Source organism: Ruditapes philippinarum, unplaced genomic scaffold (assembly GCF_026571515.1).
Source record: "Ruditapes philippinarum isolate M1 unplaced genomic scaffold, ASM2657151v2 ctg252_1_1_1_1, whole genome shotgun sequence".
Lineage (NCBI taxonomy): Eukaryota > Metazoa > Mollusca > Bivalvia > Venerida > Veneridae > Ruditapes > Ruditapes philippinarum.
The window spans coordinates 304,785-320,492 of record NW_026859757.1 but is presented as its reverse complement, the minus strand read 5'-3'; the positions used below and the strand labels follow the sequence as shown (position 1 = coordinate 320,492).

At 31.1% G+C, this 15,708-nt stretch overlaps 1 long non-coding RNA gene across 1 annotated transcript; it reads right to left on the bottom strand.

Moving 5' to 3' along the window:
• Positions 1-8,713: 8,713 nt before the first annotated feature.
• Positions 8,714-15,645, bottom strand: LOC132757817 (uncharacterized). The gene is made up of 2 exons (XR_009629502.1): positions 15,098-15,645; positions 8,714-14,884 (listed from the first exon to the last, which is right to left on the bottom strand). It is a non-coding gene; the product is annotated as an uncharacterized LOC132757817 (long non-coding RNA).
• Positions 15,646-15,708: the final 63 nt, after the last annotated feature.

The window sequence follows — 15,708 nt, the reverse complement described above, 5'->3', positions numbered from 1 at the left end:
GCTATCTGATACAAGGGGGCTAAACTAGTTACATGCTTGTTCCCAAAATGTTGTTCTGAGATGCCCACAATGTAACTTCCAAACATGCAGATTTTACAGGATATATGTCTTAAAATATTGTTATATTATATAAATGTATATAATTGTCTATTATATGATTTAAAATTCATACACAACATAAAAAGTAGTTATGTAAATTAAAATTACATAAACTCATATCTATTCTGTTTCCCTTTTATAGGTTTTTCCATAGAACTTATTCAAACAACCCTTGAAACTTCACTGGTGGATATCAAAACATGAATATTTGTTACTAACACGAATCATTTTATCTTAAACTATGTCCATTTGTTTTATTTCCTTGCTATGTTTAAAGACTAACACTTTCAAAAAATATTGTTTTAAGGAAAAGAGCTCGCTTATATGAAATATAATCAGATAAACAAAATTAAATGGTTTTAACGAAATATATTGACAATTATTTAAGTCTTTAAGTAAAAAAATAAACAAGTGTTAACTTAAAACCAACTTTCTTTTCGGCATACAAACTTAAATATTTTGAAATCAGTCATAAGTTTTACTTAGATTTAAACAAATTGAAAATACTTATATCAAAGAAACAGAAATAATTATAGTTTTGAAAACAGCCTAATACAAAACAAGAACTATCACTAAATGTGATTAATACCCCCGCAAGACTGCTTCGGAAATGATGGAGTTATTAGTAATATAATTAGTATCAACTGTACTGTCATCCAGGGACTGAAGTCATACTCGGTCAGTAAAAATCTCCTGAGTTGCATGACAAGTGTATGTTGAAAGTTTTATTTTTTTCTGCCAGCAAAGCTTGAGAGTCCACCCTTACAGCTGCACATTCATAAAGTGTATCTTTATCTGATACTTCACCAAGTATTCACCAGGATCAGTTACGGGGATTAAGCAAAGGTCAAGTCCACTTGCAAAGAGTTCGTTGTTTTTATACCACTGAAAATATGCACCAGAATTATGTTCTTTATAAAGTACTCCAAGTATGATTTCCTTGTTTTCTTGCCTCTCAAAACCCACAATCTGGTCAGGTGTATGAATTATTCCTTTTGCATTTGATGTAGCTGTTGGATATTCAAAGTGGTTAGAACTCGGATCTGCTTGGCTCAAAATAGAGATCTTGTTGACTGTTATGGCTGTCACTTTGAAACTATTTTCCAGTGGATTATACCCATCTCTTTCTCTGTCAGGATCACTTACAATTGTGTCAAGAAATCAGTCATCAATGGTTTGACAGATTTTTTGTGAACATTCTGCTGTGTATGATGAGTTGCAAAGTTTAGTGTACTTTACACATATTTCACCAGGTGTTTGGTCATTCACTATCAATGATGTTAAAGGAACCGGAATGCTTTTATCATCTACATGCTGTCTAACTGGTTCTTTACCGTCAATCTCCTGTTTTTTTAGATGTTCTCAAATATAAAAAGTACTAAGAGGAAAACACGCCGATAGACTTCAAGTATGTTTGCAAATTACATTCTTCCCCATTTGGCATGACAAATTTTGAGATTACTTCTCCGTTATATGTAGACAGGTTTTCTACCATATCTGATAACTTTCCTATATCATTTTTTTCCATCTGGAAAGAAAATGCTAGTTGCATAATTTATAACTGTCTGAACAGTTTGCTCTTCTTCTTTTTTAAATTCGTATATTCTTGTACCGCCTCCTCTCCGTGCGGTAACTTGTCTTAACTTCCCACGAGTTTCATGAAGCCATCCAAGGTGCAACTTATATATGGCATGTCTACCAGTACCTCGCCGTTTCTGAAAGAAGAAATAATAAGCTATCTAGGATAATTTATTGAAAATACACCAAGGGATATATAGAAATTTGATGAATCTTTCAACCATCATAACTGAATCTCATAGAAAACTTAAATGTATACGTCATTTAATAAAGCGCCCAAAAATATGTGTCACTCACATAAAAACTTGCTGTTTATTTCTTTCAAAAAGTACATTATTTTACGCAATGGTCGTATTCATTGATTCGTTAAATTAATCTAGGTTTTGACAAAATCAAAACACAGTTACCTGACAAAAATTTTAACCAAGTGATCTAGTATTTACCACTCATTTAATGTCCAATATTGAGAATACCTTATGAACACTTTGAACATGTTTCATGAAAATCACAAAAGAAATGTTACCCTGTGTTAAAATACAGTCGCGAGCAACCAGTGAGCATGATGACTGTGTTACCTGATTATTGCAAATTAATAAGCAATTGTATTGTTCTGTAAATTTTTCAGCTACTTTGTAGCATGTTACAGTTATTGTGTAGCAGGAGACACAAACATCAAACAGACGGATGGACACACAGACACCTGCATGGTCTTAATTTGATTTGACTTCTTGACTTCATTTTTGATTGCACTCGACCAGCTTTCAAATAAAACATTTATAGAGATGAACATTTTGTCAATGTATCACAAAGGTCAGAACGTATTTTGACTTTTGAATTATGTCTTATGTATTTTGACTTTTGTATTATGTCTTATGTATTTTGACTTTTGTATTATGTCTTATGTATTTTGACTTTTGTATTATGTATTTTGACTTTTGTATTATGTCTTATGTATTTTGACTTTTGTATTATGTCTTATGTATTTTGACTTTTGTATTTTGTATCATGACATATGTAATACGGCTTATGTATTGTGTATTACGGGTTAAGAAGTATGCATCATTTGATTTATACAGACATGTAAGAAGTCTCGCAGCTTGCTCATCTATTACCCTATCTCCTTGGTGATAATTTTACTTGCGAATACTAAATTAGACTGCTATTTGCATGTCGGTTCTGTGCCAAAATAATCATAAATGTTCAAACTGTTTTCTACAATTGAATCTTAGTTCTTCGAATTATTTTTTTAATAGAATAAAAGAAGATTTTGCAAGTAGGTTATTTACAGTGTTTATTTTTATATTATGTAGTTAAACATTGCAAAAATGCTTGAGAAGAATGAAAAGTCAAACATTTGTTATTTGTCATTTTCTAGAAATCTTTATCGATTTGGTAGAGCCATTTCATGTATCAGATCATTCTTTTAGTGATTTTACATTTCCACCTATTGATCATGTTTAGAAAAAAACAACAAAGAATTGGCTTCAAAATGTCATATTTTGAATTATAAAAAAATCCTTGTTTTCACCATAGATTCCTCAATATCAGATTAATAATTATCATTTATTGTACTCTTTGTATTTTCACATATTAATATACATTTATAGTAAAGTTTCATCACATAAAACATTCAATTTGGAGAGGAAAAAAGTAATAGTTTGAATGATTACATACTACAAGCTGTCTTATTTTTCATATTAATTACATATCATTGCATGTATATATAGTGATATCAAAATACAACTGATTCAGGTACTCTCATATTTCATTCCTCCACAAAATATGATAAACAATATCAACAAGTTAAGGCAGCGTTCAATGAACGCAAAAAAAGACAATAGTGTGAAACTTCTTATTTATTTATATTTGAATAAGTTATGCTGAATTAATGCAATTGAATCAACCATTTCACTTAACTTGATTTTTATATTAATTAGGATTATATGGCACGTAAACTGACAAAAGAACAAAGTTGTACATGCACAAAGTATAATATAGTAGATGACTTTAAGCATTAAAGATGCATGCCTCCAGATGAGTCAAAATATTTTTAAAAAAAACTCAAACTTAAGATAAATATGCTAAGATTTTAAGAAAAGTAAAGAGATTCAAGAATTAAGTTATAATTTACATGTTGGGATAAATCACTGGTTTTGCAGTATGCATCACCACAATTCTCCTAACGCGTAACGAAAGGGCTATATTTGCCAATTTAACCACCTTTGCTAATTTACGATTGTAAGTAGATTATTACTTTGTTCATAACAATATTTTCCTTTTCATAATATTCATGAGAATTTTTATGAATGTTTGACGTATGCTGCTTTAAATGTTAAAGAGTTATTCAAATCCTTAATTATTATATATTAAATCATGACTCAGATATAGATGTACATATATGAAGACTGTTTTTTTCTAAACTAAAATGATTATTTTTGTTACAAGTTTAAGGCATGGGACATGTTCTTCACACTTCTTTAGGAGGACCCAGCAACTACCAAAGCAAAATTTATTTGGTAAAACATCATTATTTAGGGATTTGTACTTATAAATCATAACCCTGTTTCGTAAAAAAATACTTGTATTTTCCATTGTAAACAGAGTAACGTAACAGACTGAATGTCTCATTTTTACCTTTTTTTGATTTTCCATCATAAGCTGTTTCTTCTTATTTTTTTGCCCTGCTATATTTTTAACTAGCTCCTTAATTCGTTTTCTTCTCACATTTTCCTGTAGGAGAAATAATGTATATTTCATACAGAATATTGCAAGAATTAAGTTTCACAAATGTATCAAAATGTGTCTGTCTTGCAAGAATCTTGTTACTTAATCTAACAAATAATATTCATTCATAAATCAGATGACCAATAATCGAATAAGACCTAGAAAACCAATCAAAACAATTTTCCTGGCAAATTTTCATAAAATTTGCGGTGAAAACGTAAATTCTAGAGAGTTAAGATTTAGGGCACTGTAAAATACTTTTTCTCAGGAAATGAAATGGTCCATATTAGGACTCGTCCGAGAAATATTTGGGACAAACATCCTGACCATGTTCAACAGAGGCAAAGGAGTGACCATCAGTGTATTAATGTGGATGGACATTCATAAAACCTTACTAAGCCACTGTTTGTCGGATGTGTTCTAAAAAAAGAACCTGATATTGAGACAACTTTGCAATTAGAATCGAGGTGAAAAGTAAAACTATAAAAGAGCAAGATGGTTCTAAAATGTACGTCAGTGTTGGTATACTTTTCTGGCCCTTCATTGATGCCAGCAGTATTAAGTGTGGATAATTGAGTACCCCTCAAGACGGTGCAAGGGGCGTGAGGGATGTTGCACTAATTCATTATCCCTCATGTACAGATTCAATCAAACTGAGTCTGCAATTTTCGCGTAATTTTGTTGTGATTAATGCTTCAGGGGAATCACTTTGTTTCCATTTTTTTCTTTTCAGTGATACACATGCCAGTGAAGAGCTTGGAAGTTGAATTCCTTTTATTAACAAAACAATATTTTGAAATTTGGAATAATTTTTAATTATCTTAATAATTACATTTTTACACATAAATCATGCTTTGTTGTTTGCTACAAAATTCAAATTCTCCGTAAGTGAGATACCAGGTGATAATAGCCGATTCACTGAGTCACTGAGTGTATAGTGAAATATCTCACAGATGGCGGGAAAATGCAAGGGTTTTTTAATACACTTATTCTCCCAAACCTGTCCTTTTTGTAAATATTTACAAAGGTACTTTATGTTTATCTTTCCATAAATCTACTTCAAATGTTATGTTTCTCAAAATCAAAACTGACATTCCTCGCTTTTGTTATCCAATTCAGTTCTAAAGAACAATAATCCTGCTGGTCAGTTTTTTTTAATTGATTTTGTTATTGCAACTGCTTTAAAAACACTCATTAAAGGCAGTTTTAAATTAAAGTGTAGCATTCTTATAAGTACTCCATTATAACATTTATACATGTCTCATATAAAGTTGTGCTATCAATTGTTATTAGCCTATGACACAGAAAGTGTTACTTCGATATGCTTTTGAAATAGATATTGTTATTTTATTCCTGGTAAATTATCAGTAATAATTCCTTGAATCATTTAGTGGTCTCCTGAAAAACTTGTTACACATGAATAGATTATTCCAAGTGTTGTGACTTATCAGTTCATACCGGTTCAACATTGCATCATTTTATATCTCGCCTTACAGTTAATTAGACAGCAACTTGAAAGATGTAGATAAAAGTGATTTATATTTTCCCTGTTGTTCGCATAGTTTCTATACTGACCATAGTACAGAACAAAATATACAAACTGAATTAAAGATAAAACTCTAGAAATTTAAATGATGAATTATAGATATTTTTAAAATTTTATGTGCTGTAAAATATTCATTGAGTAAAATATGATCAGACCTATAAATATTCTTTAATGTTATTGCTGTTTCTCAAAATACACATCACCTTACCACACATTACGTGTTATATATGCTAACTGGCTTTAATGACGCTGTATCTGCCAAGTAGGGCCAGTCCTTTATTAAGACGTCAAGTGTATCATAATCCATGCGTTTAAGGGAAATGAACCTTATTCCGCTTTTACACTCATGAATGAAGTTTATCTATCTTTGAAATTTGATTCTTATGACAAGCATTATGCGTGCTAACATAAAAAACAGGTGGTCATAGTAAATCATGATGTTTGCAAACCTCAAAGCAGTAAAATCACTTATTAATTAATCTTGGATATTTTTATTTATTTCCTTACTATTTCAACTCAAAGAAAGTCAAAATATATTGTTCAAGTGATTGCACAGGTTAATGAACAGATATGTGAGGAGTGCTTTGCACCAACAGCAGGAATATTTACCTGTTAAATTGTCTCAATTTTGTACTCTTGATGGAATCTTTGTAGTTTTAGCTGATACATGAATCGGAGCAAGTATGTGCTATAAATAAATAGCATAAATAGTGTTCGCTATAAACAAACAATAATACATTGAGAAATATCCTTGTTTAAGGGAGCCTAACTGTTTAAATTTCAAAACTTACCAAATTGTCTTCTGTTTCACTATCAGATTTACCTCCGTCAGCCATAATGGGCGCATGTGATGAAACTTGCCTTTTTGCCGCCTTTTTTGTCAAGTCATAATACATAAGACAAAAGTCATAATACATAAGTCATTAGTCATAAGACAAAAGTCCTAAGACAAAATGGCACTTATGGGCTTCCGTATAATATAGTTTCATGTTATACAAGTATTCGTCTGGATCATCAAGGATACACATGAACGAGAGATCATACGATATAATGTTAGCTGTAATAAATTAAAAGTAATGTATTCATGACGTGATATATAAAACGTTTCATTGAGGCCTCGTGGGTACGGTTCATATTTTCCGTGTATCGCGCGATATTGACGGTGACTGATGAAGTGACGAGTTGTGAGAATGTTGGCAACGTTCACAGTAATTACCAACCAGCTTTTGTTTTGTTTTACAGCCAGATTTGTAATGAGGAAGTTCAGTATTGAAATCATTCTAAAAAAAAATAAAAAAATATGTGCGTTGTGATTGTTGTCAGAATACCCTGACTACTGTACTTTATATGTCACTTTTTGTTTATTTAGTAAAGATTGATATTAGTTTAACACATGTCTGTACCCAAAAAAGTTAGTTATGTGCATGCATATTGTATATGTAAATAAAGAACTAAGAGATATTATTAGCAAAGTGTTTATTTATTATCTATTTAACTTGATACCAGTTCTATTTCATGATATGTTTACTTTTGTTTCAAAAATAAGACTGTACTTAAAGATTAAAAGTGATAACAAAGCAATTTTAAAAGTTGTTGATGTTGTGAAACGATTTCGAGACATTTAAGTGTCATTGATGACTTCCGGAATATAAAGAAGGAAAATGTGGTCAAGGTCTTGCTTTAACCAATACAAAATACTCATGCGAAGTACCTTAATAATAAAGCAGAATGGGTATCTTATGAAAAAGAGTTTTAATTAATATTATATGTGTGTATGTATACGATCACTTCCTGTTCGAAATAAAATTTCGCTTCTTGCTCATTCATCGGACATGCCCAAAACATGTTGTTTTGTTGTTGTTTTTGCAAGAAGGAGCAGTATCAACTCAAGGTCAGTTAGTAGAAACATCATACATGATAATATGAACAAACCAAAGACTTATCTGTTATAGGGTATATTTTTTACAACTATTACGTTTTGTACATCTGTATCGAAGAATATTTAAGATTTTTCAGTTTAGTTTAAGTAAAGCTGTTTTGCAGTAAATATTTTGGTTGTTTCGTATTTCTCGTGGCCAACGTGCAGAGATAACTTTTCAAGGGCATGTGTATAAACCGTGTCATTCTTTATCCTTTTAAATATGTCTACAAAATCACGATAGTCATATGAAAGTACATAGTATCTCGCATCAAAAATAAACCAGACAGAACATAAATAAACTAAATCTTCATGAAATTGTGATGCCAACATCAAGGTAAAATATGAACACCGACGCTCAGTTCTTAATGCAGTTTATACATAAACATTTAAATTTTATTTGCCCAACACAAAGCTGGTTTATTTATTTTTTCATCGAGTTTGTTTGTCAATGTTAGTAACCATATGTTCGTACATAAAGCGTATTGCGTCAATAGGTTTAGACCGCCTATCAACTTGGTCTGCATATTTCTATATAATATTTAACTGTTTACGTATATCCAATATTTAAGAGGATTTAAAGCGAGACAAGTCGTTGCTGGTTAAAGTGTTGTACATGTAAACCGCGCTAGTATCGTACGATATTTCTATAGGCGTATAGAAAATAAATTATCAATAATCTAAGGACTGAACTGTCTATGTAACCAACTAAAGGCTTGCGTGGGGGTTATTAAAAAACTTTGTGGTTATTCTTTATATTACTTTTCTGACTTGCCAAACGGATGTAAACTATAACTGTCCTGGCAGACATTTGATATCATATCACAGTAAAGAAACACAAACACGTGTTTAATTGTTCTTCATTTTATCTTTTTAATTTGAAAAATGCATTTTCATAAATTTGACACATAATATACGAAATACAAATCATAGCACTAGACTTTATACTAAACAAACAAGTACATATATTCAACACATTTACACAATAAATACTTTGCAACTGCAATTATTTCGTCCCATAGAAAATTCTGCATGTTTATGTTTTAACAAAGAATGTACAAAATAAGTAAGGATTTCTTCTTCAGCACTAATGATCAAGAAAAAATGTAAGATATATTGTAAATCAGATCACTGGGTATAAATGTAGAGACAATTTTCATTTCTTGCTCTTTTGTGTATGTTATACTTAGGAAAGATATTAAAATACAGAGCTATATTTTACCTAATAATATGAGTATACAAACAAGATTGCATTTGAGAAAAATGCTATGCCACCGCATTAATACAACACTAAATAGTAGTGTAGGAACAGATATTTTTTTGTTTCTATACAATTTTGAAGATTGTCATAAAGCATAGATCCCTGACCTATCTTATACTTATTATCAGATTAGTGGTTAAATCTGTTGTTAACTCAATAAAAGATCAGAGTAGGAATATATCAATGCACTTGAGTCTAGTGAATTTGGTGGTGAAGGTCATATTTCACACAGCCTAAATTTCATGACTACATCAAAAGGACAACACAGTAAGACACTTTGTCAAAATCTAGGTCAGCTGAAATCAAAGTTCACTTTACATCTTAATCTGTGCACATGGTTCAAATTTCATAGCTGTACATTAAAGGACAAGAAAGTAGGTCACATCATCAAAATCTAGGTCACCTGATATCAAAGTTCAATTTTACAACTAAAACTGTGCACATGGTCAAAATTTCATTGGTGTACATCAAAGGACAAGAAAGTAGGTCACTGTCCCCTTGGGCAAGGCAAAATTTTGGACCCAAGGGTTTAATTCAAAACAATCTTGATACAGGTCCACCAAACAACATTTTAAGTCAAATATCTAAGCTGTAGCTTTCTCCCATTCAGAAAACATTTGTTTTATTTTCTGTTTTTACTATGTGTACATAATGAGAAATACTGCCCCCGGGCAGGGCCAATTTTGACACCAGGGGAAAAATTTGAACAACTTTAGTAGAGGACCTATAGATGATATTATATAGCAAACATCAAAGCTCTATGCCTTGTACCTTCAGACAAAAATATTTTTTTATTTTTTTTACTATATGTATATAATGAAAATCAATGACCCCCTGGGCAGAACCAATTTTAACCCCAGGGCTATAATTTGAACAATCTTGGTAAAGGTTCACTTCGCAGTCTCATGCCATATATTTAGCCTCTAGCCTTTGTCAATTCAGAGAAGAAGATTTTTCAATTCAGAGAAGAAGATTTTTCAAGTTTTTACTTTATACATATAAGGAAAAATATCGCCTCCTGGGCAAGATAATTTTAACACTAGGGGCATAATTAAAACAACTTTAGTAGAGGACCCATAGATGATATTATATATCAAATATCAAAGCTCTAAGCCTTGTACCGTCAGACAAGAGGATTTTGTAATTTTTTACTATATGTACATAGTGAATATCAATGACCCCTGGGGGTGGGGCCAATTTTGACCCCAGGGCTATAATTTGTACAATCTTGCTAGAGGTTCACTACATAATGTTTCATGCAAAATATCTTAACTCTAGTCTTTGTAAATTTAAAGAAGATGATTTTTTAAGTTTTTACTATATACATATAAGGCTAACCTATGGCGCGGGGCGGGGCTGGGGCTTATTTTGACACTAGAGGCAAAATTTGAACAACTTTGGTAGAGTTCCTATAGATGATATCATTTAACAAATATTAAAGCTCTAAGCCTTGTACCTTCAGACAATAAGATTTTTTACTATATATATATATTGAAAATCAATGACCCCCGGGGTGGGGGCAATTTTGACCCCAGGGCTATAATTTGAACAATCTTACTAGAAGTTCACTTCACAATGTTTCATGCAAAATATCTAACCTCTAGCATTTGTCAATTGCTAGAAATTTTTTTTTTTAAAGTTTTTACTTTAAGTTTTTACTATATACATATAAGGCAAACCAATGACCCCCGGGCGGGACCGATTTTGACCCCAGGGCTATAATTTGAACAATCTTGGTAGAGGTCTACCAGACAATGCCTTATGCAAAATATCTAAGCTCTAGGCCTTTTGGGTCTTTACAAGAAGGTATTTTGAGTTTTTACTATATGTACATATAGTGAAAATCAATGACCCCCGGGGCGTGGCTGATTTTAACCCCAGGGCTATAATTTGAACAATCTTGGTAAGGGTCTACCAGACAATGCCTTATGCAAAATATCTAAGCTCTAGGCCTTTTCGGTCTTTACAAGAAGGTATTTTGAGTTTTTACTATATGTACATATAGTGAAAATCAATGACCCCCAGGGCGGGCTGATTTTGACCCCAGGGCTATAATTTGAACAATCTTGGTAAGGGTCTATCAGACAATGCCTTATGCAAAATATCTAAGCTCTAGGCCTTTTGGTTCTTTACAAGAAGGTATTTTATGTTTTTACTATATGTACATATAGTGAAAATCAATGACCCCCGGGGCAGGCTGATTTTGACCCTAGGGCTATAATTTGAACAATCTTGGTAGAGGTCTACCAGACAATGCCTTATGCAAAATATCTAAGCTCTAGGCCTTTTCAGTCTTTACAAGAAGGTATTTTAAGTTTTTACTATATGTACATATAGTGAAAAACAATGACCCCTGGGGCGGGGCCGATTTTGACTCCAGGGCTATAATTTGAACAATCTTGGTAGAGGTCTACCAGACAATGCCTTATGCAAAATATCTAAGCTCTAGGCCTTTTGGGTCTTTACAAGAAGATTTTTTAAATTTATTCTTTTAATTCCTTTTGGTTGCCATGGCAACCAGATTTCTGCATGGAATGAAATTCTTTGAACAACTTTGGAATCCCTTCACCCAAGGATCAATCCTGCCAAGTTTGGTTGAAATTGGACTAGTGGTTTTTCACAAGAAGATTTTTTAAGTTCACTATATAATCTATATAACACACACACACACAAACAAACACACACACATACACACAGGTGAATCGCTATATGCCACCGCATCGCAGATGCTGCGGTGGCATAAAAACTGCTTTTGATTGATGTAATTTGTATATTTTACATGTGTATGCAAGAGACATTTAAAGAATCAACTTAAAAAAGTTTAGAATTTCAATGGCACATAAAAATTTCAGCTACCATTCTAACATCAGAACTATTAATAGTCAATATAAGCACTTATAACTCAACATATATACAGAACTAAATACAGATCCAGACAACTATTCAGTATAGACATATTTACATTATTTACAGAGTTCTCAACATTTTCATGCCTACAAGTAAATAAATCTTTCAACAAAACAATAACAAATAGAAGTATTACAAAATCAGTAGAGATTCAGGTATTGACAAAAAATATAGAACAAATTAAGACAAATTAAAACTGCTTTTTTTTTGCTTCAAGTAAAGAGAGACAAATGTAAGTTTCAAGTAAACCTATTCATTTTATTCATGATCTTTTTTTAACAGATCTTCATTTTAACATAAAAATACTAAAACAAAAATGGCAGGTTTATAAAATAATGATATCTTTTGTTATGTTCACAACCAAAACTTTACATAGTCATAATGTAACATAAAATAATCAGCTGTTTTAATGCTTTCTTAAAATACATTCTTGATTCAGAATGAAACTATGATAGAAATGTTAAGTAGATGCCATTAGCATCATGGGAATATTTACATAATGTATGTTGATGTTGCAATATTTACAAGCTTCCAACTGGTAATGTACAAGTAATCTCACATTATTTCACTACAATGGTATGAATTTGATATATAGTTTGTAGCAATAGCCAGATTATCATCTTTTGCTGAATGAAGTCCATAGCCTTTGTAAATTCAATAAAAAAATTTTTTAACAAAAACATATTGCATAAATAGACAATATTGATATTATTGTGTTCTTTTTGTGAATCTGTCAATCAAAGAACAAAAATATTGATCATGGGAACTGAAGATTTCATCAGCTTAAAAGTTTCATTTTACGTATATTGGCAAAAATCCTCAACCTTTTCTGTTCATGTAAATGATAATCTAGCTATCAAAATAGTTACAAGACTATACCAGATGTTGCATTTGTAATTGATTTTATACAGTTAGTGCTTACATTTTATATATACATCATATAAAAAGAGGAACGGCTGTCTAGTAACAAGCAATGAAACATGTACAATGTATACTGTTAGGAGCACTGTGTATATTATTATATTACACTTGTAAAACATCAAGTGACTTTATATTACCCAGTTACATCTCATACAAATTCAATATATTATGCCTTTAAAACGATTTACAATATAAATGATCATTCAATAGTGTCATATCATTATGTTACTTAATGCTATTCTCATGTTTGCTATTTTTGATCTTTTAATGAAAGTCGAAATTACTACAAGAAAAACCTTGCACAAAAAAAGAGAAAAAAGATCATTCAAAATGGTGATAATAAACTTAATGGTTATGTTCTTTTTTATGATAAAAAATACTACACTGACAATGAATGAAAGACATTAAAATGTTCACTAAAAAAGCACCTTTTGTGGGAGGATTTAGCAACTTATACTTCATTCACACTGCAAGGATAAATAAACTTTATGAGAATATTTCTGCTATTCTATTTTGTAGTCTTGTCATAAATAAAAACAGTAAGAAAAATATAATGAGATTTTTATACAAAACTTCAGCAAGCAAAACAAGATAATTAATAAAGGCAAGAGGCTACTGTAATGATAACTGATTTTAAATCGAGAATTCACTATAAGAAATATATACAACTTTTACAACAGCATTTACACATTACTTTTAGTTCCTTTTCAGGAATAACAATTTGGAATGGTTATCTAAAGCATTCCATATAACAACACATATATAGTACAAGTTACAATTCAAAGTATGTCTTACAAAAGCAGGCCTCCTAAAACTGTACAAGCTTTTTAAATAAGCAAAATGCATGGTAATGAATTACAGCAGAATTTATAAATCGAAAGCTTAACTAAAAAGAAGCTAAGCATAAAGGGACATATCAACAGATCAATTTTGGTGTTAATTTATTTTTGTTCTAAACCAGTTTATCATGTAAACACAATTGGTGCAAGTATGATAATCTTTATAACAATGTGTCAGGTGTGACAGACATGAATATATTAACATACATCCTATGTTATTATGATAAATAGAAACAATTCAATCTAGGAGGCCTGCCAAGAAATATATGAGCAAACTTTTGATGATGATTAAGTGCTGTACAAAAAGAACATTACATGATTGCACAGGAATTCATATCCACTTAAGTTTATGAAGAAATCTTCTGTAACCTTGAAAACATTTACTCTTCTATTACTTTATTTAACTCACGTGGAATATTAAATAAATTTATCACATGAACATTTATGAAAAGAAAATGTCTCTTGGCACAGGGAAACACTTTGCAAAAAGGAATGTGAGCATTCAGGACAGAATTTCAAACTTCACAGAATCAGCCATAATGACTACTGTAAAACCTCATGCAATGCTGATATGTTGAACATACAGTTGTGATAGAACCTAAGCTGGTGACTATGATGATTTGATCATTATCTTAGAATTCTTCTTAACAGTTTACTATGACTCTTGGAGAACAACAGTTCTTCTAAACAGCTTGTTTACACTATGCCATCCTTTGGATTTGTTGTGCTGGAAAGGTGCATACTCAGTAGTTTAAACAAAGCGGAAGAAGAAACTTTTCCTCAATGTTCCTACCCTATATATATATTCATTTTATTGCATCTTATGCATATACAAAGTAACCATTGAAACATCCTTGTCCAGCTGCTTCCTTTGAACTATAGTTTACAGCAAGACATAATAGCGTCACCGTCAAATTCACTTTAGAGATTTTCACATCTATACCAGCTATTTCGATGAGATAAGTTCAGATCTTTTATTAAAAAAATTCTTCTCGTCACTTTTATGGAAAGTTACTGATTTAAAAATTAATTACTCCTATCTAGTCTCTATCACATCAAACACATTCATGTGAGGTTAATGGTTCCATTTGCTGAAAAAAAAAAATAAAATAAAAAATACAGATTAATATTATAACTTTGAATGATTTGAATTGACTAATTTTTATAATAAAGGAAAAATATTTCATGAAAACTTTGTTGTTAAATTCTGCAATTCCTTATTACCAGAATATGTAAGATAAGGTTTTACAACACAACTTGGTAAACATTTTTTATATTTTTTTATAAGGTGTGTATTCACTTACTGGTTCATCATTTCTAATTATACAATGATCATCTGTGGTGGTGGTTTTCCTATAAACTGGATTATCAAAGTTCATGCTCTTTTTATTTTTGGATTTGTATCTTCTGAATACGAAACATCCAACCTGAAGAAAATGAGTTGAGAATAGTTTTTAATTTACACATAGTATAGTAGATAAAACTACATGTTTAAGTACTTGTTTCCCCCCCCCCTTTTTTAATGCTGATTTTAACACATTTTTGATCATATCTTGGCAAATGACAGACTTCTAATCCCCAAAATTTTAACAATAGCAGTGACAAGACAAATGACTTACACTCGATGCCAAAATTCAATTGTCAGAAATCTGCCTTGGTCAGGGATCCATTTAGCAACATCTGGATTACTAACCAGATGCTCTCACTATTGAGCCAAGCGGGTGGTACATGTTAAAATATTGAATTCATTAGAACACCCAAGAGACATAGAAAATGCCTCACTTCAATGTAAATAAATTTTATTTATTTTACAAAATAAACAATATATGGTACACTTTTTCATCTTCTGTCTTTTAAAATCACCAAAATCTATAAACATTTCTAAGTGAACTGTAGAACTTTATTTACTGTAAAA